At 41.2% G+C, this 24,238-nt stretch overlaps 1 protein-coding gene across 3 annotated transcripts in view; it reads left to right on the top strand.

Moving 5' to 3' along the window:
* Positions 1-3,946: 3,946 nt before the first annotated feature.
* The window catches only part of LOC128693734 (progranulin), an 88,960-nt gene continuing 68,668 nt past the window's right edge, over positions 3,947-24,238 (top strand). For 2 of the 3 annotated variants that reach the window (XM_070091183.1, XM_070091186.1), the window contains exons 1-2: positions 4,515-4,666; positions 8,375-8,513. The gene's annotated coding sequence lies outside the window, so the exon portion shown is untranslated. Of the gene's footprint in view, positions 4,065-4,514; positions 4,667-8,374; positions 8,514-24,238 lie in introns of those variants that run through there. The other variant, XM_070091185.1, reaches the window with a different exon arrangement.

The following is a 24,238-nucleotide window of genomic DNA, read 5'->3' as shown; positions in this document are numbered from 1 at the left end:
CAGCACTATCCGACATGACTTCCTAAACCTCCCATTCACCTGTCCTCACAGCATGGCTATCAAAGTCTTCACTCTTCATGGGCCTATTATCATCTATACCACATATGCCAGACCCAACTCCAACATCAACATTCCTGATCTCTCCCTTCTCTTTAATCACTCAAATATTCCTGTCTATCTTCTTGCTGATCTCTACGCCAAACACAAAGACTTTCACGACACATACACCAACACACATGGAAACCAGCTGCAACGACTAATCACACTTAAACACCTGATACATCTTGGCCCACACTTCAACACTTTCTTTGGCCCACGTGGCCAGGGCAAGCCTGACATTATCATCACAAACAGAGCCAGCCTCTACCTTCACCACTACATCACACCAGGCCCCCTTTCAGGCTCAGACCACATCCCCATCACCCTCCATATTTCCTCTAACCCTATCCTCATTCCTTCCAGGCCAAGTCCCTCATTCTCCAGAGCCAACTAGGACTCCTTCAAACAACACCTAAACAACACCAATCTCACGTATAACTTTGACAACAGACCCACCTCAGACATCGACACTCAGATTGCTCTCATCCAGGACTCTATTACACAAGCTGCTGATCACTCTATACCGAAGAAACGTCACACTGTCAGATACTCCTTCCGCCCTTCTGAGAGAACAAAACGCCTTCTCCTCTACTACAGACACCGTTTTGCCTCCAACCACCACAGATTTGCCTTTGTCAGCAGAGACCTCACTTTCCTGCGGAACATCATCCGCAGCCTGGATGAGGACCACGCCAAACACTGGCTGGCCCTCGTCCAGGCTGCTGAAAAACACCGCATACAGGACCCCAGGGAGTTCTGGACCTTCATCCGGAGAGTCACTGGAGTCCCAAAAACAACACATTTCCAGCACATCACACACAACAACATAAACATCACAGACCCTACACAAGCAGCACGAGCCTTCAAGGACATATGGGAAAACATCTTCCACCCCCACCCGCCTGACCCTGCTGCACAACAACACACTCAAGCCTTAGAACACTGGATATCCACACACAGACACATGACAGATCCTGACCCTACTATACAACTTTCCTCTCTCACCTCCACCCACATTCTAAACACCCCTTTCTCCCACCCTTCAGTCAAAGCCTTAATCCTGAAGCTTCCTCCCAAAGCCCCAGGAGCTTCTGGACTATCCCACCACATACTCCGACACCTCCCGAACTCTGTCATCTCAGCACTTACAGACCTCTACAATGCCTGCCTCGCCTCCGGATACTTCCCTCCTTATTTAAATCTGCCATAGCCACACTCATCCTAAAACCTGGCAAAGACCCGACTGACCCAAGAAACTACAGACCCATCAGTCTACTGGAGACGCTTGGGAAGACATTTGAAAGACTTATTAATCACAGACTAAGGACACACCTAGAGACAAACCACCTACTAACAGACCGACAATTTGGCTTCCGCCAACACCGCTCTACGCAGGCAGCTCTCAACATTATCCTGAATTATATTCGAATAAATGAGGCCCAAGGCTGTGCAACGGCCCTGGTTGCTAAGGACGTGGAGAAAGCCTTCGACACGGTCTGGCACTCGGGGCTGAAGTACAAGTTGTGTAATCATTTTGACCTTCCCCTGAATGTCAAAAAGCTACTCAGCAACTTCCTTGATGGCCGCATGATGAGAATAAAATTCAGGAACTGTCTCTCTGACCACTTCACTCTGCACGCTGGAGTTCCCCAAGGCTCTGTCCTTTCCCCACCTTGTACATCCTTTACACAAATGACATCCCCGACCCTGCACACCACAACACACTCACACTGGCATACGCTGACGACATCACACAACTCACCACACACGAACGCAACAGATACCTCTCACTCAGAACTCAACGTGAGGTGGACAGGATAAGTGCATGGGAGATCCTGTGGCGAATCAAAACAAATGCCGCCAAATCCAAAATCACCTACTTCTTCTCCAAAGGACAGCCGCCCCTACCTGTCTACCTCAGAACCACCACCACACGAACACCCATCCCCAGAACTCACAGCACCACAGTCTTAGGTGTAAACCTAGACTCCAGACTCAGACTACACACCCACATAAATGTCCAAAGAGCCTTGGCCAATTCTGCCCTAGGGCGACTGTACAAGCTCAGAGGCACAAACCCACACACCAAACTCCATCTATATAAGGCTCTCATCCGTCCCCTTCTCTCTTATACACCTCTCGGCTTGTCACTCGCTGCCAAAACGAACGTCTTAAAGCTACAACAAATCCAGAATCGTGCTCTGCGGTGGGTGCTAGGAGTGAGGTGGGACGACTTTGCCACCAGCGAGTCTCTCCACATCAGGACCGGCACTCCGGCATTGAACGTATTCTGGAAGAAACTCAGTGACAGACAAATTGACCGACTCGAAACTCACCAAGACACCTGGACAACCTTCCTAGACGAAATAATCAGGCGACCTGAAAACACTCTAAACCTTTTCCAATCTCTCTACAACCCTGACCCACTCCCTCTTTACACATAAATCTTCCCTCTAAACTCTTTCCTGCCCTCTGCAGGTGTGGACCTTTAACGACGTCTTTTTTCTTTTCCCACCAACCTCAGGCCTCCCTCTCCCCCGCCACTTGCATACCTAGAGGCAGACAACAGATTGACCTGCGATGACGTGGCTCCGCCTCCCATTGCGCCTCTGCCTCCATTGCTGGGCCATTGCCAGACCAAGTCCAGTCCTTCACTGCGCCATTGCCGATGCTCACCCAAGCCCAGAACCAGACCCTCAACCAAGCCCCATAATGCTACGCAGCTGGGTTAAGCCCTGGCTCTTTTCCTACAACTTAAACCATCCTCTCACCCACTCCACCTCTCCCCCTTTCACCCGTACGGGTCTTACCTGAGAGTATTGATTGATTGATGCTGTACATTCTACAAGATTGATGGACTGAACACATCGACTCCAGGTTGAGGGACTGATTACCTCATACTCCTCCTCTCCTTACGCCTTCCTCTTTGTATTGGACTGATGAAGCCATTGTGTGGCGAAACGTTTCCTGAATAAAGATTCCCATATGCTGCATAAGTGTCTCAATCTTCAATATATATATATATATATATATATATATATATATAAATATATATATATATATATATATATATATATATATATATATATATATATATATATATATATATATATATATATATAAAAATATATATATATATATATATAAAAATATATATAAATATATATAAATATATATATATATATATATAAATATATATATATATATATATATATATATATATATATATATATATATATATATATGTCGTGCCGAATAGGCAGAACTTGCGATCTTGGCTTAAATAGCAACGCTCATCTTGCCATATAGGACAAGTGAAAATTTGTGTATGCAATAGTTTAGCCAAAATCATTCTGAACCTAACGGGAAAAAATATGTTTGATTGTGTTTGTTTAGTACTAAATTATTGTAAATGTATTTAAAATATATTTAGTTGGGTTAGGCTAAAATAAATTACACTTGTTATAATAAGGTTAGGTAAGTTTTCCAAGATTCTTTTGGTCCAAAATTATAAATTTTTACATTAACATTAATGAAAAAAATATGTCTTTAAACGTGTAAGAAAAAATTTCAGAAAGGACTTAATTTTAAATGAGTTCTTGCTAATTGACCAGTTTTACATATTCGGCACGACATATATATATATATATATATATATATATATATATATATATATATATATATATATATATATATATATATATATATATATATATATATATATATATATATATATATATATATATATATATATATATATATATATATATATATATATATATATATATATATATATATATATATATCTAGAAAATAAATATTGACATTAATTTTGAATTTTAATTTTCTTTGTTTACGACCATTATGGGCAATATATTTCCAACCTTGAATTAAGAGTTTTAAAATAGTGTGAACCTTGACCTTGGGGCCTTAGTGGCCCTTAATAACCCTCAATAACAACAATGGTAAGTAGCAACAGAATTCTTCTAATTCCTCTTCTGTCAATGGAATGACATGATTGTTGACATGTATGATAAGAGGAGAACACTCTGCCCACAAAACCTTTCTTCATACAGTGGCTTTATCAAGTTAATAGTGGAAATAAGTCACTTTGACATTTTTTTGGGGAGGGGGGGGGGGTTATCGTAGGAAATTTACACTATGATAATTGTACTATATGTACTTGTGCCTAAATAAACATACTTAACCCCCGTCGAAAATAAAAGGCCACAATGGCGGGGGGAATTATTTTTTGAGTTATTATAGGTTCATTTCTACATAATTTACAATATCAAGCCGTTGTAATATTGTTTGTTTTTTAAATTTCCTCCAGAGCTAAATAAGCATTTGACAATTTACTTGTCACTATATAGGCGAAATGTTATCTTTAAAATATAGTGTAAAAGTTTTAGCTACGGATATTACTAATTCGTTTTGTGTCATGTGACGGTAGGTACCTTGGTACCTACCGTCACATGACGATGTACTTTGACGCTGGTGAAAGGTTCTTGATCCAGATAATTGGAGTTCTCATACCACGGATTAACTCTAATTGCTTCATGTGCAGGTAATATTCATCTCACCTTCCCCGAATGGGGCAGACAGGTCTGCCTTGATGTAGTGTGGTAGGCAGACAAGCCTGCCTTGATGTGTGGTGTGGTAGGCAGACAGGCCTGCCTTGATGTGTGGTGTGGTAGGCAGACAAGGCTGCTTTGATGTGTGGTGTGGTAGGCAGACAAGCCTGCCTTGATGTGGTGTGGTAGGCAGACAGGCCTGCCTTGATGTGTGGTGTGGTAGGCAGACAAGGCTGCCTTGATGTGGTGTGGTAGGCAGACAGGTCTGCCTTGATGTGTGGTGTGGTAGGCAGACAGGTCTGCCTTGATGTTTGGTGTGGTAGGCAGACAGGTCTGCCTTGATGTGGTGTGGTAGGCAGACAGGTCTGCCTTGATGTGTGGTGTGGTAGGCAGACAGGTCTGCCTTGATGTGTGGTGTGGTAGGCAGACAGGTCTGCCTTGATGTGTGGTGTGGTAGGCAGACAGGTCTGCCTTGATGTGTGGTGTGGTAGGCAGACAGGTCTGCCTTGATGTGTGGTGTGGTAGGCAGACAGGTCTGCCTTGATGTGTGGTGTGGTAGGCAGACAGGTCTGCCTTGATGTGGTGTGGTAGGCAGACAGGTCTGCCTTGATGTGTGGTGTGGTAGGCAGACAGGTCTGCCTTGATGTGTGGTGTGGTATTCAGTACTGACAAATAGATAATTTAGATATATGTACAATAGTTATGTATCTTCATTTTGAAATGTTTTGCCTACTCAGTAGGCTTCTTCATTCGAATACAGAGACGGCAGTAGATAAAGACTGATCAGTCCAGGGACTACCTCAGAGCAGCTACTTAGAAGGTAATAGACTGATTACATCATCTTGACATCTCTACTGCTTCTGCTGTTTCCTCTGTATTCGACTGAAGAAGCATAATGTATAGGTGAAAAATTTTGTAATAAAGTTGGTAGAATTACCGACAATATGTAAAGTAAAAGGACACAAGTGCAACTAATGTGACATTTATTTTGGCAACGTTTCGCTCTCCAGGAGCTTTATCAAGCCATTACAAACAATACATGGACAAAGAGGGTATATAAAGGCTCAGAGTGAGGTGCAATGCTAGTGAGGTAACATTTCGATGTTCACTAGTGGTAGTAGTAGTAGTAGTGGTAGTGACAAAAGTAATACAATATGGTAGAGCAATTAATTTGTACATGAGTAAAAGGATGTAAAAGCTATTACTTGGGTAACATAAAAATAGGTTGGACAAATATAGACTTGAAAGAGGCAGCTTGTTTCAGTGTTCACTCTCTGTAATGTGCTTTGTGTAGTATAACAGGAGAGACTATGTGATGGCAGGGTTTACTGTTTTCAGGAGGATCCTTGCTAAGACTTCGGAGATGGTGAAGCTGCCGTTGTTTTGTTTAATTGTATTCAAAACAGCGTTCAGTGCTGATTCGAGGCACTTGCGTCTGTGGAAATTAGTTTCTTTGATCACTAATTGGGCGTCTCTGAATTTCATGAGATGATTGGTGGAATTTCGGTGTTGTACACAGGCGTTGTTCAAGTTATCGTTCCTACATGCGTAAATGTGTTCATTGAGGCGGGTGTCGAGGTTTCTTGCTGTTTCACCTACGTAAATCTTGTCACAGCCTCCACAGGGTATAGTGTAAACTCCTGCATTGACTGGTTCGTGGTGCTTGGATTTTGTCCTGGTTAGATCCTTTATTGAAGTGCTAGAAGCGATGGCAACTCTGGTGTTAGCTTGTGAAAGTACTTTTGAGACGTTCAGTGCAACCTGGCTGTTGGGAAGAATTATAACTTTGTTGGGAGTGGTGTTGATACGTGGAGAATTAATGATCTGAAGAGCTTTTATATCCTTTTACTCATTTACGAATTAATTGCTCTACCATATTGTATTACTTTTGTCACTACCACCACTACTACTACTACTACCACTAGTGAACATCGAAACGTTACCTCACTAGCATTGCACCTCACTCTGAGCCTTTATATACCCTCTGTGTCCATGTATTGTTTGTAATGGCTTGATAAAGCTCCTGGAGAGCGAAACGTTGCCACAATAAATGTCACATTAGTTGCACTTGTATCCTTTTTCTTTACGTGAAAAATTTTGGAATAAAGATACCCAACTGTTAGTAAGTTGCCAGTGTCTTACTTATCTACCAGTTAACATTCATGTACATGTTAAATTAAATGTATTTTTCCTTTTTGATGTTCATGCATGTCATTGTATTGTATTTGATCAACTCAGTTTATTTGATTTTTATTATATTTTCAACTATTTCCCTTATTCATTTTATTTTGGTTTTAATGTTAATAATCATGACTTGATTTTTTCTGTCTTTAATAGATAGTCCAAGGAGTCCAGTGGAAATTCCCCTCCCCCCCTTTTTTTCTTCCTTTTTTGGGGGGTTATCTTGGGTAATTTCCACATTATTACATAAAACAATTGTAATCATCCAAAGATTGTGTAATTGTTCCTGAATAAACTTGCTCACCCGAAAGCACGTCATTGACCCCTACAGAATTTGTTCTTCCATATGAATAAATATAATAAACCACTGGAATTACTCTTCTTATGTTCTGGTGGAGACATGCAAGTTGTCCAGCTACTCGACCATTATTTTGATCACCAAATATTTTCATGAAGTTTAATTAGGTACATTGCAGTTTTAGATGATCACAAGTATCTTGCATAGTAACTTCTGTGGAAATTACCTAGGATAACTCATCACTGTTAAGGGAGTTATTCCTTTGTGTACTGCTTGTATTCAGTGATAGTGAGGGTGATAATGACAAATGGTCATAGAGGTATATAAATAGTGACACATCTGTTATCTGTTAGTGCTTCAGGGATTATCTTACCCCCATGGCTTTGTCTCAGACCAAGCCACCTAGGTTGAAAGACTATTCAGATTATTAATCCAGTGGGTTAGTAACCCGTATAACTCAATAAAGCCACTGTTATCAAATTGGTTTACTTCCTTTGGAGTTCTTAATCCTCTTTACCCAGGATGCAACCCACACTAGTTGGCAAATACCCAGGTACCTACTTACTGCTTGGTGTACATAGATAACAGGTGTAAGGAAACATTTCCACTCATATGAGGACTGAATATTGGTCCCTCAAGGGCAATATTAAGTGGGTTATTTTATAAAGGTAGTTTTATGTTGTGCAAATGGTAAGATAACCTAATATAACTTAACACAGCCTTACCTAATCTAACCAAATAGGAAATTATTCTAGAGTGGTACTCATTGCAGCATGCTAAATTATGCTGAAATACATCTTAGAAAGTGAATTTGTATTTATCACAAGACTGTGTTCTATTGTCAACATATATGAATATAGTGTATCTTTGTTTATATTTGCAGTGATTAGCCAATCATATCACATGATGGTATCACTTCTAGCCAAAATAAAGGTATTTTTGATATCTCCCAAAATAAAAATTTGTACAAGAAATAATTATTCTGTGGTGTAGATGGCATGTACATATCATAAAATACTGTATATAATAATGCCTGAGTTCTGGTAGGGAGTAAGTAGCCTTCAGTAATAGCTAGAAGCACATATTAATACAGTTCCAAATTTAGAGTGTAGATCCTTCATGATTGCAAGATGATGCATTTGTGGAACACAATGGCTATAGACTGAACAGTTTTGTGTAGCATTGGTACTAACTCAATATTACGTTCACTGTATCATGCTAGATTGTCGACCATCACTAGCTGATGTCTACTGCCCCTTCTGGATGGAGATAAATTTGTCAACAAGTGTTGTCTTCCACGATTCCAAGGTGATGGGATACTGTAACACCTGGTGAGGACCACTTGACATTGTGTAATGAAGGCAAGTCACACATCTGTTTACTTACCTGTTGATTTCCTTTGCCATTTTTGACCAGAAGTACAGTTGACTCTTGTTTAACACAGCAAATATATTCCTTAAAATGTGTAAAAAAATATAAAAGATTGTGCAAGATGAATTAAAGCACATACAGGAAAAACGGGGTTATGTTCCTGAGCCCTCAAAAATGCCAAAACAAATTTTTTGATGGTCTTGTAACTCTTAAAAAAAAAAAAGTAATTGTAGTTGCATTGTGTGATGTGTACATATTTCATATAAATACTTCTAGCTAAAAAAGTTGCATAAATTAATTTTTTCTCATCTTAACTTCTGGTTGCTGGTACATACTTGTAGATAATCTTCAAAGGAGTGGAGAGGGATGGTGGTGGGGCCCTGCTGCTCCGAGGTGGATGGTTGTGGATTGTAGGCTAAGGTGAATGGCTGAGGTATGTTGATGCAGTTATCATTAGGTGATGGTTGTACTGGAGTGCTTAGGTATTCTGTACTGTATCTCTGGTTTGTTGTAACCTGCAGTACAGTACTTTATAGAGCTAACTCTAAGGCATCATCAGCTGCTCCAGATTCTACTTCTGAGCTGTGCTTCTAGATGTGTTAGGACCCTTTTCAAGAGTTTCTCTGCTACTGGAGCCTGGTCCTGGTCCAGGCTTCTCTAATGTTTGCCAAGTCAACCAGGTTGCTGCTGCTGGCAGCCTGCAGGACCATATATCCATCACATCTTGGTTGATCTGGCACTTGGGGATACTTGTCCAGTTTCCTCTTGAAGACTACTACACTTGTCCCAGCAGTGTTTTTTGATATCTTCTGATAACATGTTGAATAATCTGCACCACAGATGTTGATAAAATGTTTTCTTATTGTGTGCACAGCACCCTTGCTTTCCACTAGGTTTATTTTACACTTACTCTCATATTTCTAACTCCAGTATGTTATAACAGTGTGCAGATTTGGGACTAGGCCTTCAAGTACATTCTATGTATATATTATCATGTATCTCTCTCACTCTATCACTTCAGCCAGTACATATTTAGGATTTTGAGGTGTTCCCAGTAATTTAAATACTTAACTGGGCCAGTGCAAACTGTAAATGAACTCTGTATCTTTTCTAATTCTTATATCTCACCTTCCCCAAATGGGGCAATCAGACAGGCCTTCATTGATGTGTGGTGTGGTAGGCAGACAGGCCTGTCTTGTGTGGTGCAATAGGCAGACAGGCCTGCTTGGATGTGTGGTACAGTAGGCAGACAGGCTTGCCTTGTGTGGTAGGCAGACAGGCCTGTCTTGTGTGGTGTGGTAGGCAGACAGGCCTGTCTTGTGTGGTGTGGTAGGCAGACAGGCCTGTCTTGTGTGGTGTGGTAGGCAGACAGGCCTGTCTTGTGTGGTGTGGTAGGCAGACAGGCCTGTCTTGTGTGGTGTGGTAGGCAGACAGGCCTGTCTTGTGTGGTGTGGTAGGCAGACAGGCCTGTCTTGTGTGGTGTGGTAGGCAGACAGGCCTGTCTTGTGTGGTGTGGTAGGCAGACAGGCCTGTCTTGTGTGGTGTGGTAGGCAGACAGGCCTGTCTTGTGTGGTGTGGTAGGCAGACAGGCCTGTCTTGTGTGGTGTGGTAGGCAGACAGGCCCATCTTGTGCAGTGTGGTAGGCAGACAGGCCCGTCTTGTGCGGTGTGGTAGGCAGACAGGCCCGTCTTTGTGTGTGGTATAGTAGGTAGACAGGCTTGCCTTGATGTGTGGTATAGTAGGTAGACAGGCCTGCTTTGATGTGTGGTGAGCAGGGCCTGATTTATTAGGGGGCAAAAGGGGCAACTGCCCCGGGTCCCCGTCAGAGGGGCCCCCAGACGAAGGACTTCCTTTATAACAAAATGTAATAATAACAAAATTAATTTAATTAATAAAAGGAAGTAATAAATAAAGTGTGTGGGGGCATCAGAAAATGGAAGGGTGCCCCAGACCCCCTCGTTGAATAGCGACCTATTTCTGGCTAGTGTCAGTTTAGAGGTAAATGACCAGACCATGAGGTCAGAGGTGACCAGGGGGTGCACGAGTGTGTGTACTCACCTATTTGTACTCACCTACTTGTGGTTGCAGGGGTTGATACATGGCTCCTAACCCTACCTCTTCACTGATCAGTACTATATCATCTCTTTCCGTGCACCATGAGCTTTATTGTATCTGGTCTTAAAACTATGTATAGTTTCTGCCTCAACTACATCACTTGCCTGACTATTCCACTTCCTGACAACTCTATGACTGAAGAATTACTTTCTAACAAAATTTGACTCATCTAAGTGTTCAACTTCCAATTGTGATCCCTTGTTTCTGTGTCCCATCTCTGGAACATCCTGTCTGTCCACGTGTGTGTGTGTGTCGTGCACACACGCATCTGTGTCTGTGTGCGAGGTAGCTGTTGCATGTATGGCTTTGATTGGCTATGTCGACCTCAGAAGGGCTATTCTGGTTAGTGTCAGTGTGGAGGTCAATGAACTAAAAATTAAAAAAAAAAAGAACAGGTGAAGAACCCTTTCCTGGCCATTATAAGCTGGCCGTTTCCTAATAGGGTTATTTTTTACAAAAACAGGGATTGAATCAATTTCTTTCTTGAAGTTAGACGGTTTTGGTTTCTTCCTTTTATAAATTACACTATTTTAACTAAAATGTCTAGTTGGTCACTCGGTCGGTTAGCCGGCCCATTAGCAAATTATTATATAATATATATATATATATATATATATATATATATATATATATATATATATATATATATATATATATATATATATATATATATATATATATATATATGATAAATACATGAGTGGGAGGGGTTGGATTTGAGTGGGACTTGCACATCAGAGCTTATTTCTTGGGTAACATTGAAAATTGGGTTGGTCAAATGTTTGTTAGTGGGATGAATTGTAAAGGACCTGCCTAGTATGGGCCAACAGGCCTGCTGCAGTGTTCCTCCTTTCTTATGTTCTTATGACCCCCGCATAACGATTACCTCCGAATGCGACCAATTATGTAAGTGTATTTATGTAAGTGCGTTTGTACGTGTATGTTTGGGGGTCTGAAATGGACTAATCTACTTCACAATATTTCTTATGGGAACAAATTCGGTCAGTACTGGCACCTGAACATACTTCTGGAGTGAAAAAATATCGTTAACCGGGGGTCCACTGAATATATATATATATATATATATATATATATATATTATATATATTATATAAATATATATATATATATATCTATATATATATATGTATGTATGTATGTATGTATGTATGTATGTATGTATGTATGTAGGTATGTAGTAGGTTGGTAGACAGCAACCACCCAGGGAGGTACTACCGTCCTGCCAAGTGAGTGTAAAACGAAAGCCTGTAATTGTTTTACATGATGGTAGGATTGCTGGTGTCTTTTGTCTGTCTCATAAATATGCAAGATTACAGGCATGTCTTGCTACTTCTACTTACACTTAGGTCACACTACACATACATGTACACGTTTATTTATACACACTCATCTGAGTTTTCTTTGATTTTATCTTAATAGTTCTTGGTCTTATTACTTTTCCTTTTATATCCATGGGGAAGTGGAATAAGAATCTTTCCTCCGTAAGCCATGCGTGTTGTAAAAGTCAACTAAAATGCCGGGAACAATGGGCTAGTAACCCCTTTTCCTGTAAAGATTACTAAAAAGAATAAGAAGAAGAAAATTGTCAAAATGGGAAGTCTGAATGTGCATGGATGTTGTGCAAATGATAAGAAAGAGATGATTGTGGATGTTATGAATGAGAAGAAACTGGATGTCCTGGCTTTAAGTGAAACAAAGCTGAAGTGGGTGGGAGAGTTTCAATGGAGAGGAATAAATGGGATTAGGTCAGGGGTTATAAATAGAGTTAGAGCTAAAGAAGGAGTAGCAATAATGTTGAAGGATAAGCTATGGCAGGAAAAGAGGGACTACAAATGTATAAATTCAAGGATTATGTGGAGTAAAATAAAGATTGGATGTGAAAAGTGGGTTATAGTAAGTGTGTATGCACCTGGAGAAGAGAGAAGTGTAGAGGAGAGAGAGAGATTCTGGGAAATGTTGAGTGAATGCGTGGGGAGTTTTGAATCAAGTGTGAGAGTAATGGTGGTTGGGGATTTGAATGCTAAAGTGGGTAAAAGTGTTATGGAGGGAGTAGCAGGTAAATTTGGGGTGCCAGGGGTAAATGTAAATGGGGAGCCTTTAATTGAGCTATGTGTAGAAAGAAATTTGGTAATAAGTAATACATATTTTATGAAAAAGAGGATAAATAAATATACAAGGTATGATGTAGCATGTAATGAAAGTAGTTTGTTAGATTATGTATTGGTGGATAAAAGGTTGATGGGCAGGCTCCAGGATGTACATGTTTATAGAGGGGCAACTGATATATCGGATCATTATTTAGTTGTAGCTACAGTTAGAGTAAGAGGTAGATGGGAAAAGAGGAAGGTGGCAACAAGAAGTAAGAGGGAGGTGAAAGTGTATAAACTAAGGGAGGAGGAAGTTCGGGCGAGATATAAGCGACTATTGGCAGAAAGGTGGGCTAGTGCAAAGATGAGTAGTGGGGGGTTTGAAGAGGGTTGGAATAGTTTTAAAAATGCAGTATTAGAATGTGGGGCAGAAGTTTGTGGTTATAGGAGGGTGGGGGCAGGAGGAAAGAGGAGTGATTGGTGGAATGATGAAGTAAAGGGTGTGATAAAAGAGAAAAAGGTAGCTTACGAGAGGTTTTTACAAAGCAGAAGTGTTATAAGAAGAGCAGAGTATATGGAGAGTAAAAGAAAGGTGAAGAGAGTGGTGAGAGAGTGCAAAAGGAGAGCAGATGAAAGAGTGGGAGAGGCACTGTCAAGAAATTTTAATGAAAATAAGAAAAAATTTTGGAGTGAGTTAAACAAGTTAAGAAAGCCTAGGGAAAGTATGGATTTGTGAGTTAAAAACAGAGTAGGGGAGTTAGTAGATGGGGAGAGGGAGGTATTAGGTAGATGGCGAGAATATTTTGAGGAACTTTTAAATGTTGAGGAAGAAAGGGAGGTGGTAATTTCATGCACTGGCCAGGGAGGTATACCATCTTTTAGGAGTGAAAGAGTGAAGAATGTAAGTGTGGTGGAGGTACGTGAGGCATTATGTAGAATGAAAGGGGGTAAAGCAGCTGGAACTGATGGGATCATGACAGAAATGTTAAAAGCAGGGGGGGATATAGTGTTGGAGTGGTTGGTACTTTTGTTTAATAAATGTATGAAAGAGGGGAAGGTACCTAGGGATTGGCGGAGAGCATGTATAGTCCCTTTATATAAAGGGAAGGGGGACAAAAGAGATTGTAAAAATTATAGAGGAATAAGTTTACGGAGTATACCAGGAAAAGAATACGGTAGGGTTATAATTGAAAGAATTAGAAGTAAGACAGAATGTAGGATTGAGGATGAGCAAGGAGGCTTCAGAGTGGGTAGGGGATGTGTAGATCAAGTGTTTACATTGAAGCATATATGTGAACAGTATTTAGATAAAGGTAGGGAAGTTTTTATTGCATTTATGGATTTAGAAAATGCATATGATAGAGTGGATAGAGGAGCAATGTGGCAGATGTTGCAAGTATATGGAATAGGTGGTAAGTTACTAAATGCTGTAAAGAGCTTTTATGAGGATAGTGAGGCTCAGGTTAGGGTGTGTAGAAGAGAGGGAGAATACTTCCTGGTAAAAGTAGGTCTTAGACAGGGATGTGTAATGTCACCATGGTTGTTTAATATATTTATAGATGGGGTTGTAAAAGAAGTAAATGCTAGGGTGTTCGGGAGAGGGGTTGGATTAAATTATGGGGAATCAAATTCAAAATGGGAATTGACACAGTTACTTTTTGCTGATGATACTGTGCTTATGGGAGATTCTAAAGAAAAATTAAAAAGGTTAGTGGATGAGTTTGAGAATGTGTGTAAAGGTAGAAAGTTGAAAGTGAACATAGAAAAGAGTAAGGTGATGAGGTTATCAAATGATTTAGATAAAGAAAAATTGGATATCAAATTGGGGAGGAGTATGGAAGAAGTGAATGTTTTCAGATACTTGGGAGTTGACGTGTCAGCGGATGGATTTGTGAAGGATGAGGTTAATCATAGAATTGATGAGGGAAAAAAGGTGAGTGGTGCGTTGAGGTATATGTGGAGTCAAAAAAACGTTATCTATGGAGGCAAAGAAGGGAATGTATGAAAGTATAGTAGTACCAACACTCTTATATGGATGTGAAGCTTGGGTGGTAAATGCAGCAGCGAGGAGATGGTTGGAGGCAGTGGAGATGTCCTGTCTAAGGGCAATGTGTGGTGTAAATATTATGCAGAAAATTCGGAGTGTGGAAATTAGGAGAAGGTGTGGAGTTAATAAAAGCATTGGTCAGAGGGCAGAAGAGGGGTTGTTGAGGTGGTTTGGTCATTTAGGGAGAATGGATCAAAGTAGAATGACATGGAAAGCATATAAATCTATAGGGGAAGGAAAGAGGGGTAGGGGTCGTCCTCGAAAGGGTTGGAAAGAACGGGTAAAGGAGGTTTTGTGGGCGAGGGGCTTGGACTTACAGCAAGCGTGCATGAGCGTGTTAGATAGGAGTGAATGGAGACGAATGATACTTGGGACCTGACGATCTGTTGGAGTGTGAGCAGGGTAATATTTAGTGAAGGGATTCAGGGAAACCGGTTATTTTCATATAGTCGGACTTGAGTCCTGGAAATGGGAAGTACAATGCCTGCACTTTAAAGGAGGGGTTTGGGATATTGGCAGTTTGGAGGGATATGTTGTGTATCTTTATACGTATATGCTTCTAAACTGTTGTATTCTGAGCACCTCTGCAAAAGCAGTGATAATGTGTGAGTGTGGTGAAAGTGTTGAATGATGAAAGTATTTTCTTTTTGGGGATTTTCTTTCTATTTTGGGTCACCCTGCCTCGGTGGGAGACGACCGACTTGTTGAAAAAGAAAAAAATATATATATATACACACACATATATATATATATATATATATATATATATATATATATATATATATATATGCAAAACAACCACTCTGAAAAAATAGAGAAATTCCAAGCACTTTCGTGACTACTCACATTATCATAGTTCCTTGATAATGTGAGTAGTCACGAAAGCGCTTGGAATTTCTCTATTCTTTCAGAGTGGTTGTTTTGCATATTCTGAAATCACCTGTTTACTGTGATCTTATTGCATATATATATATATATATATATATATATATATATATATATATATATATATATATATATATATATATATATATATATATATATATATATTCAGATATTTGGGAGTGGACGTGTCAGCGGATGGGTCTATGAAAGATGAGGTGAATCATAGAATTGATGAGGGAAAAAGAGTGAGTGGTGCACTTAGGAGTCTGTGGAGACAAAGAACTTTGTCCTTGGAGGCAAAGAGGGGAATGTATGAGAGTATAGTTTTCCCAACGCTCTTATATGGGTGTGAAGCATGGGTGATGAATGTTGCAGCGAGGAGAAGGCTGGAGGCAGTGGAGATGTCATGTCTGAGGGCAATGTGTGGTGTGAATATAATGCAGAGAATTCGTAGTTTGGAAGTTAGGAGGAGGTGCGGGATTACCAAAACTGTTGTCGAGAGGGCTGAGGAAGGGTTGTTGAGGTGGTTCGGACATGTAGAGAGAATGGAGCGAAACAGAATGACTTCAAGAGTGTATCAGTCTGTAGTGGAAGGAAGGCGGGGAAGGGGTCGGCCTAGGAAAGGTTGGAGAGAGGGGGTAAAGGAGGTTTTGTGTGCGAGGGGCTTGGACTTCCAGCAGGTATGCGTGAGCGTGTTTGATAGGAGTGAATGGAGACAAATGGTTTTTAATACTTGACGTGCTGTTGGAGTGTGAGCAAAGTAACATTTATGAAGGGGTTCAGGGAAACCGGCAGGCCGGACTTGAGTCCTGGAGATGGGAAGTACAGTGCCTGCACTCTGAAGGAGGGGTGTTAATGTTGCAGTTTAAAAACTGTAGTGTAAAGCACCCTTCTGGCAAGACAGTGATGGAGTGAATGATGGTGAAAGTTTTTCTTTTTCGGGCCACCCTGCCTTGGTGGGAATAAATATATATATATATATATATATATATATATATATATATATATATATATATATATAAATATATAAATATATATATATATATAAATATATATATATATATATATATATATAGATACCGAAATCGTGACACCAAAGATATAAATAAATACACATCGGTAATTATTATACAAATATATTACAAATTGAAAATTATATTCAAAGTTATTCTTAAAGTCAATAAAATTGAGAAAAATAAAATCAGACGTCTTCTTTGAAACCTAACATTTTTTTTTTTTTTTTCGAAAATGCTGTTTATCATTCATTTTAGTTCATTTCTTATTTGTAATTCAATTTATTTCCACGATGAGCGCCTCCCCCAAACCTAAAGTGCCTCAAGCCCCCCAAGGTCTAAATCCGGCCCTGGTGGTGAGGTTGGCAGACAGGCCTGCCATGATGTGGTACGGTAGGCAGACAGGCCTGCCATGATGTGGTACGGTAGGCAGACAGACCTGCCATGATGTGGTACGGTAGGCAGACAGACCTGCCATGATGTGGTACGGTAGGCAGACAGGCCTGCCATGATGCACGGTAGGCAGACAGACCTGTCTTTGTGGTGAGGCTGGCAGACAGGCCTGCCTTGATGTGTGGTGAGGCTGGCAGACAGCCCTGGCTGGATGTGTGGTGACTGGTGAGACTACATTCCATCCTTCTTCCTCCCATCTTACCAATGCTCTGGTCAGAACCTCGAAACCTGGCAAACAAGCCTGCCTTGATGTGTGGTGAGGCTGGCAGACAGGGCATGTAGCTATCTTGCCACCCTCAACACCATTGTTTATGAGGAGCTGCTCAAAATATCGACTTGGATGACAGCCAATAAACTTAAACTGACAAAACCTACTATATTATGTTTGGTAGCAGAGCAGGAGTTGCGCAAATTAACATTAAGATCGACAACACTCTAATTGCCAGACATAATGAGGGCAAATTCCTAGGCCTATACCTCGAAAACAACCTGAATTTCAGCACCCATATAAAACACACAACCAAAAAAGTATCCAAAACGGTTGGGATCCTTTCCAAGATACGATACTACATGCCGCAAAATGCCCTTCTCACACTATACCACTCACTTATTTATCCATACCTCACCTATGCTATTTGTGCTTTGGGATCAACTGCAGCAACACACCTAAAGCCAATAATAACCCAACAAAAAGCCGCAGTAAGAATAATCACTAAATCCCATCCCTGGCAACCCCCCCCCCACTCTTCATAGATCTAAACTTACTCCCTGTTCAGTACATCCACACTTACTACTGTGCAATCTACATCTACAGGACCTTAAATTCCAGTATTAACCTTGACCTAAAACGCTTTCTTGATAGTTGTGACAGAACCCACAGGCATAACACCAGACACAAACATCTCTATGACATTCCCCGTGTCCGACTGAACCTTTACAAAAATTCAATGTATGTCAAAGGCCCTAAAATCTGAAACACCCTCCCTGAAAACTCTAGAACTGCAGACACATTCATCACCTTCAAAACTACCATTAGAAAACATCTTATCTCCCTGATACACCCCGTCAACTAATTACATGAATACCACCTGGTGGTTCACACTTCCACTCACTCACCCATTTGACCATAAACACAGAAATATCAATCTTGATCTTAAAATAATTAATCCTGTTAGTCGTAAGTTGGCCTGTGATACTCCAATACTGAAACTATGTATTGTGCAAAAACAAAAGCATTCACATTGCTAAACTCACAAACTAGTATTTAGTCACTTAGCCGTAATACCAACTTACCTCATAATTTGTAATATTTTAAAGTTAAGAATTAATCTAGGTCTGCCCGAAATGCCTAGCCATGCTAGGTGTTCTAGTGGCCCCCTCTGTAATTAGTATTTTAAAACATGTAAACCACACACTATCCAAATTCTGTAAACTCAGCATTGTAATCCTTATAGAGAATAAACTTGGCATGAGATTAAAAGGAGTGTTGGCCTTCAATCGAAATAACCAGTTTCACACGAATTACCATGCGTGCATTTCTGCATGAATGAACTTCAGAGCAAAAAAAAAATTACCGTACAATAATCTATATTTCTATACAATTACCACACAGCGAAATTTAAAATAAAAATGAAAGTAGTTTTGTCTGGCAGCGCGGGGAGTATAATGAAATTCCGGTGGACGGTTGTGTATTTTTACACATGATAACAAATGTGAAGGACTCGTTGTGATGTGGCTGGTATTTCTTTGGTCACTCTTAAGTAAGATTATTTGGGTACAGGTAAACATAAATACAGTTACACATATTATCATGCATAAGTAACATGTTACATGTGACGTATTTCCATTGGGGTCTTATAATTACATTATTTCTTCCCTAGTACATGCATGTTCTCAGGTATAGATGTACAGCGCAGTTTAGTAAGGTTTTATTCAGGTTTAATGCACGAGTTTAAATTTTACAATTGTACAGTGAATGAATAAGTAAACCTAGGTTAACTCAACGTGGTTAAACACTCATGTTTCCCTTTCTTGTGGTGGTTACCAACTTCTAGTTGATAAAACATGTTAACTCGGCATAACATTAACTGTCAGTTGTGTAACCAAGGCTCAGTATATGCTGATGGCCTTGTTTTTTGTAACAAAATTGGATACATCTGCAGTGTGCTGCTGCTGGTGGGTGGTCGTTAGTTAGGGGGGATTGTTAGAATGAAGATTTTATTTCTTTGCAAAGGTTACAATGTGTAATTACAATTTTGATTTGTTAAGTACAAGGTAGAGGTTTTTAAGAATAATAATCTTGAAGTTACACATAAGAAGGGAGGAGGCAATTGAGTTTCTGTGCTTCTGGCTCAGCCGGAGAGCGGGCTAGTGTGCTTTTGGGTCTTAAGTGGGTAAGTGTCCATGGTTTGTGCTGATAAACGTCTGTGTATCTAGGTAGGCGAGTGGATGGGCGGGCATCGGGTTCACACCCAGACGAGCGGGAGGGTTATTAGGATCTGGGTGGGTTGGCGTCTGGTCCCGGCCTCCCTGGGATTCAGGGTGGGCCGTGGGCATGAGTAAGTGATGACTAATGAGCAGCAACCTTGTACACGTACTAGTCAGGATAACTCTGCTTTCATTGCAATGATTAAATCCTTCATGTATTCTCCATATTTTTCTTCTCATCTATCCATCTTTCTTGAATTCATTCATATATCTCCATCCTTCTCGCATCCATTCATCTTTCCCTCTATCCTCACCCTATCATTTCTTCTCACCTTATTCATCCTATGTTTAACTATTGGGTACTTTTTATACACATAACAGCTATGTGCCCTGAAAACTATTGTAAAACGATATTTGTATACCACGTACACAAAACCTAAATAGAAACGTATGTTCTCTCCTTGCTGCTGTCCATTCATTTATCCTTCATTATTTTATCTCCTCAAATTTCTTTTATCAAAAAATATCTTGACAATTAAATCATTTGAGTTGAGCGGCAGACAGATATAAGCGCCACTACGCCCACAATCCGGATTAATGAACGATTCGATTCCTTAATGTTTCTTCTGTGTGCGAGAATGTGTAGATATTGTCTTCCGCATAAGGGGAATTACCAGTAGACCTCTGGCTACCTTCAAAAGGGAGCTGGACAAATACCTAAATTCAGTACCCGATCAGCCGGGCTGTGCTTCGTACGTTGCGCTACGTGCGGCCAGCATTAACAGCCTTGATCCACCAGGAGGCCGGATCAAGGACTGGGCCGCGGGGGCGTTGATGTATGGAACATCCTCCAGATAGGCTCAGAGCCCCATAACAAGTATGGTAGCTGAGCTCCACGTCTGCCTTTTTCTCTGCTATTGAATAAGGTGCTTATTCTTAACTACTTGTCACTTGTTCTATCTAGGCTGGAATATTGCTGCACTCTAACAGCACCTTTCAAGGCAGGTGAAATTGCCGACCTAGAAAATGTACAGAGAACTTTCACGGCGCGCATAACGGAGATAAAACACCTCAATTACTGGGAGCGCTTGAGGTTTCTAAACCTGTATTCCCTGGAACGCAGGAGGGAGAGATACATGATTATATACACCTGGAAAATCCTAGAGGGACTAGTACCGAACTTGCACACGAAAATCACTCACTACGAAAGCAAAAGACTTGGCAGACGATGCACCATCCCCCCAATGAAAAGCAGGGGTGTCACTAGCACGTTAAGAGACCATACAATAAGTGTCAGGGGCCCGAGACTGTTCAACTGCCTCCCAGCACACATAAGGGGGATTACCAACAGACCCCTGGCAGTCTTCAAGCTGGCACTGGACAAGCACCTAAAGTCAGTTCCTGATCAGCCGGGCTGTGGCTCGTACGTTGGTTTGCGTGCAGCCAGCAGCAACAGCCTGGTTGATCAGGCGCTGATCCACCAGGAGGCCTGGTCACAGACCGGGCCGCGGGGGCGTTGACCCCCGAAACTCTCTCCAGGTAAACTCCAGGTAAACTGCTCAACACCTCATTTGCTTAAAGACATTTTCTGCAAGAACTTATCTATTTCAATCTCAACCTAATTAATATAAGCTCACCACACATTAATAAAATGTGCATACACATAAGATCAATTAATTTTATGAAGAAATATACAAAATTTAATCATAAATCCCGCGAGTTAGTATGAAAGATGGTGTGAAAGTAAGGGAAAGGTAGCCCCAGGTCCTTGGATCAAGAGTTCTTTATCGGCATAAGGCAACCCGCATCCCTTGAAGAAGGAGAGCAAAGCTACGAGTTCACAGGAAGATCATTACGTATGTGTTTAAGTGCAAGTATACGCGTACGGTTCCTGCATAATTCCAGACGCAACAGAGCTAGGAAAACAATTCATGCAGGCGGGGTGGGGAGCGCTCTTGATTCAAGGAGTCTAGCTTATCATCCCATTCCGTGGGTCAGATATGATTGCGTCGCATTCCCCAGGCGTTATACAAATGCGGGTTAAGTTACCTGGTTACCTGGAGGTTATTCCGGGGATCAACGCCCCCGCGGCCCGGTCCATGACCAGGCCTCCCGATGGATCATGGTCTGATCAACTAGGCTGTTACTGCTGGCCGCACGCAGTCCAACGAACGAGCCACAGCCTGGCTGATCCGGCACTGACTTGAGTGCTTCCACAAAAAATATAAAAGATGTAGGTTATATATAATTAACCAGTGTTTTTTTTTATTTGGCAAAAAATAATATAAGGTTTTCGGAGTGAGTAAAATTTAAATGTGTGACAGTGATTACCTGGAGGTTATTCCGGGGATCAACGCCCCCGCGGCCCGGTCCATGACCAGGCCTCCCGGTGGATCAGGGCCTGATCAACCAGGCTGTTACTGCTGGCCGCACGCAGTCCAACGTACGAGCCACAGCCCGGCTGATCCGGCACTGACTTCAGGTATCTGTCCAGCTCTCTCTCTTGAAGGCAACCAGGGGTTTATTGGTAATTCCCCTAATGCTTGATGGGAGGCTGTTGAACAGTCTTGGGGCCCCGGACACTTACGGTGTTTTCTCTTAGTGTACCAATGGCGCCCCTACTTTTAATTGGGAGTATTTTGCATCGCCTGCCCAGTCTTTTACTTTCGTAGGGAGTGATTTCTGTGTGCAGATTCGGGACCAGTCCTTCCAGGATTTTCCAAGTGTAGATTATGATATATATATCTCTCCTGCGTTCCAACGAGTACAAGTCAAGTGCTTCCAATCGTTTCCAGTAGTTAAGGTGCTTGACAGAACTTATACGTGCAGTAAAGGATCTCTGTACACTCTCTAGATCTGCAATTTCACCTGCTTTGAATGGAGATGTTAGTGTACAGCAGTATTCCAGCCTAGAGAGAACAAGTGATTTGAAAAGGATCATCATTGGCTTGGCATCTCTCGTTTTGAACGTTCTCATTATCTATCCTATCATTTTCTTTGCACTTGTGATCGTGGCACTGTTGTGATCCTTGAAAGTGAGATTCTCAGACATTACTACTCCCAGGTCCCTTACATTATTTTTCCGCTCTGTTGTATGGCCAAAGTTTGTAGTATTCTCTGTTCTAGTTATCATCTCCAGTTTTCCATAACGGAGTAGTTGGAATTTGTCCTCATTGAAGATCATATTGTTTTCCGTTGCCCACTGGAAAACTTTGTTTATATCTTCTTGGAGGTTAACCGCGTCCTCAGCAGATAACAGCCTCATGCAGATCCTAGTATCATCCGCGAAGGATGAAACGGTGCTGTGGTGTATATCTCTATGTCTGATATGAGGATGAGGAATAAGATGGGGGCGAGTACTGTGCTTTGTGGAACAGAGCTCTTCACTATAGCAGCCTCCGATTTAACTCCGTTGACCACTATTTGTGTCGCTTTGTTAGGAAGTTGAAGATCCATCTCCCCACTTTCCCAGTTATTCCTTTAGCACGTATTTTGTGCGCTATTACGCCATGATCGCATTTGTCAAACGCTTTTGCAAAGTCTGTGTATATTACATCTACATTCTGATTTTCTTCCAGTGCATCCAAGGCCATATCATAGTGATCCAGTAGTTGTGAGAGGCAGGAGCGACCTGCCCTGAACCCATGTTGCCCTGGATTGTGCAGATTTTGGGAATCCAGGTGATTTGCAATCCTGCTTCTTAGCACTCTTTCAAAGATTTTTATGATGTGGGACGTCAGAGCTATTGGTCTATAGTTCTTAGCTAATGCTTTGCTGCCACCTTTATGGAGTGGGACTATATCCGTTGTTTTAAGTGACTGTGGAATTTCACCCATGTCCAAGCTCCTCCTCCATAGTGTACTTAGGGCACACGAGAGGGGTTTCTTGCAGTTCTTAATGAATACAGAGTTCCACGAGTCTGGCCCCAGGGCTGAGTGCATGGGCATGTTGTCAATGGCTTTTTCGAAGTCTATCGGAGTTAGGGTAATGTTGGAAATCTGGCATACATTTATGGAGTTATGAGGCTCAGTCATGAAGAAATTTGGGTCATCGATCCTCAGTCTGATTAGTGGCTCACTAAACACAGAGTCGTACTGGGATTTCAATATTTCACTCATTTCCTTGTTGTCATCTGTGTAAGTCCCATCCTGTCTGAGTAAGGGCCCAATACTAGATGTGGTATTTGCCTTGTTTTTGGCATATGAAAAGAAATATTTCGAATTTCTTTCAATTTCATTAATAGCTTTAAGCTCCTCCTGTCTCTCCTGGTTCCTGTAAGAGTCATTTAACTTAAGTTCGATAGTTTCCACTTCCCTGGTCAGCTCCTTTTGTGTATCAGATATTCTAGCACTCCTGAGGAGCTCAGTGACTCTTCGTCTTCTGTAGAGGGAGCGTCTTTCTCTCTCCAGTTTACTCCTGCTCTTCTTCTTTCTTAGGGGAATATGCCTAGAACATAAATAACAAAAAGGCACAATACCGTGACTGGAACAATACACAAATAACCCACACATAAAAGAGAGAAGCTTACGACGACGTTTCGGTCCGACTTGGACCATTGACAAAGTCACATTGACTTTGTCAATGGTCCAAGTCGGACCGAAACGTCGTCGTAAGCTTCTCTCTTTTATGTGCGGGTTATTTGTGTAATGCCTAGAACATGCTTCAGC

This window comes from Cherax quadricarinatus, chromosome 34, assembly GCF_038502225.1.
Source record: "Cherax quadricarinatus isolate ZL_2023a chromosome 34, ASM3850222v1, whole genome shotgun sequence".
NCBI classification, from domain to species: domain Eukaryota; kingdom Metazoa; phylum Arthropoda; class Malacostraca; order Decapoda; family Parastacidae; genus Cherax; species Cherax quadricarinatus.
This window is presented reverse-complemented; position numbering and strand designations above follow the sequence as displayed.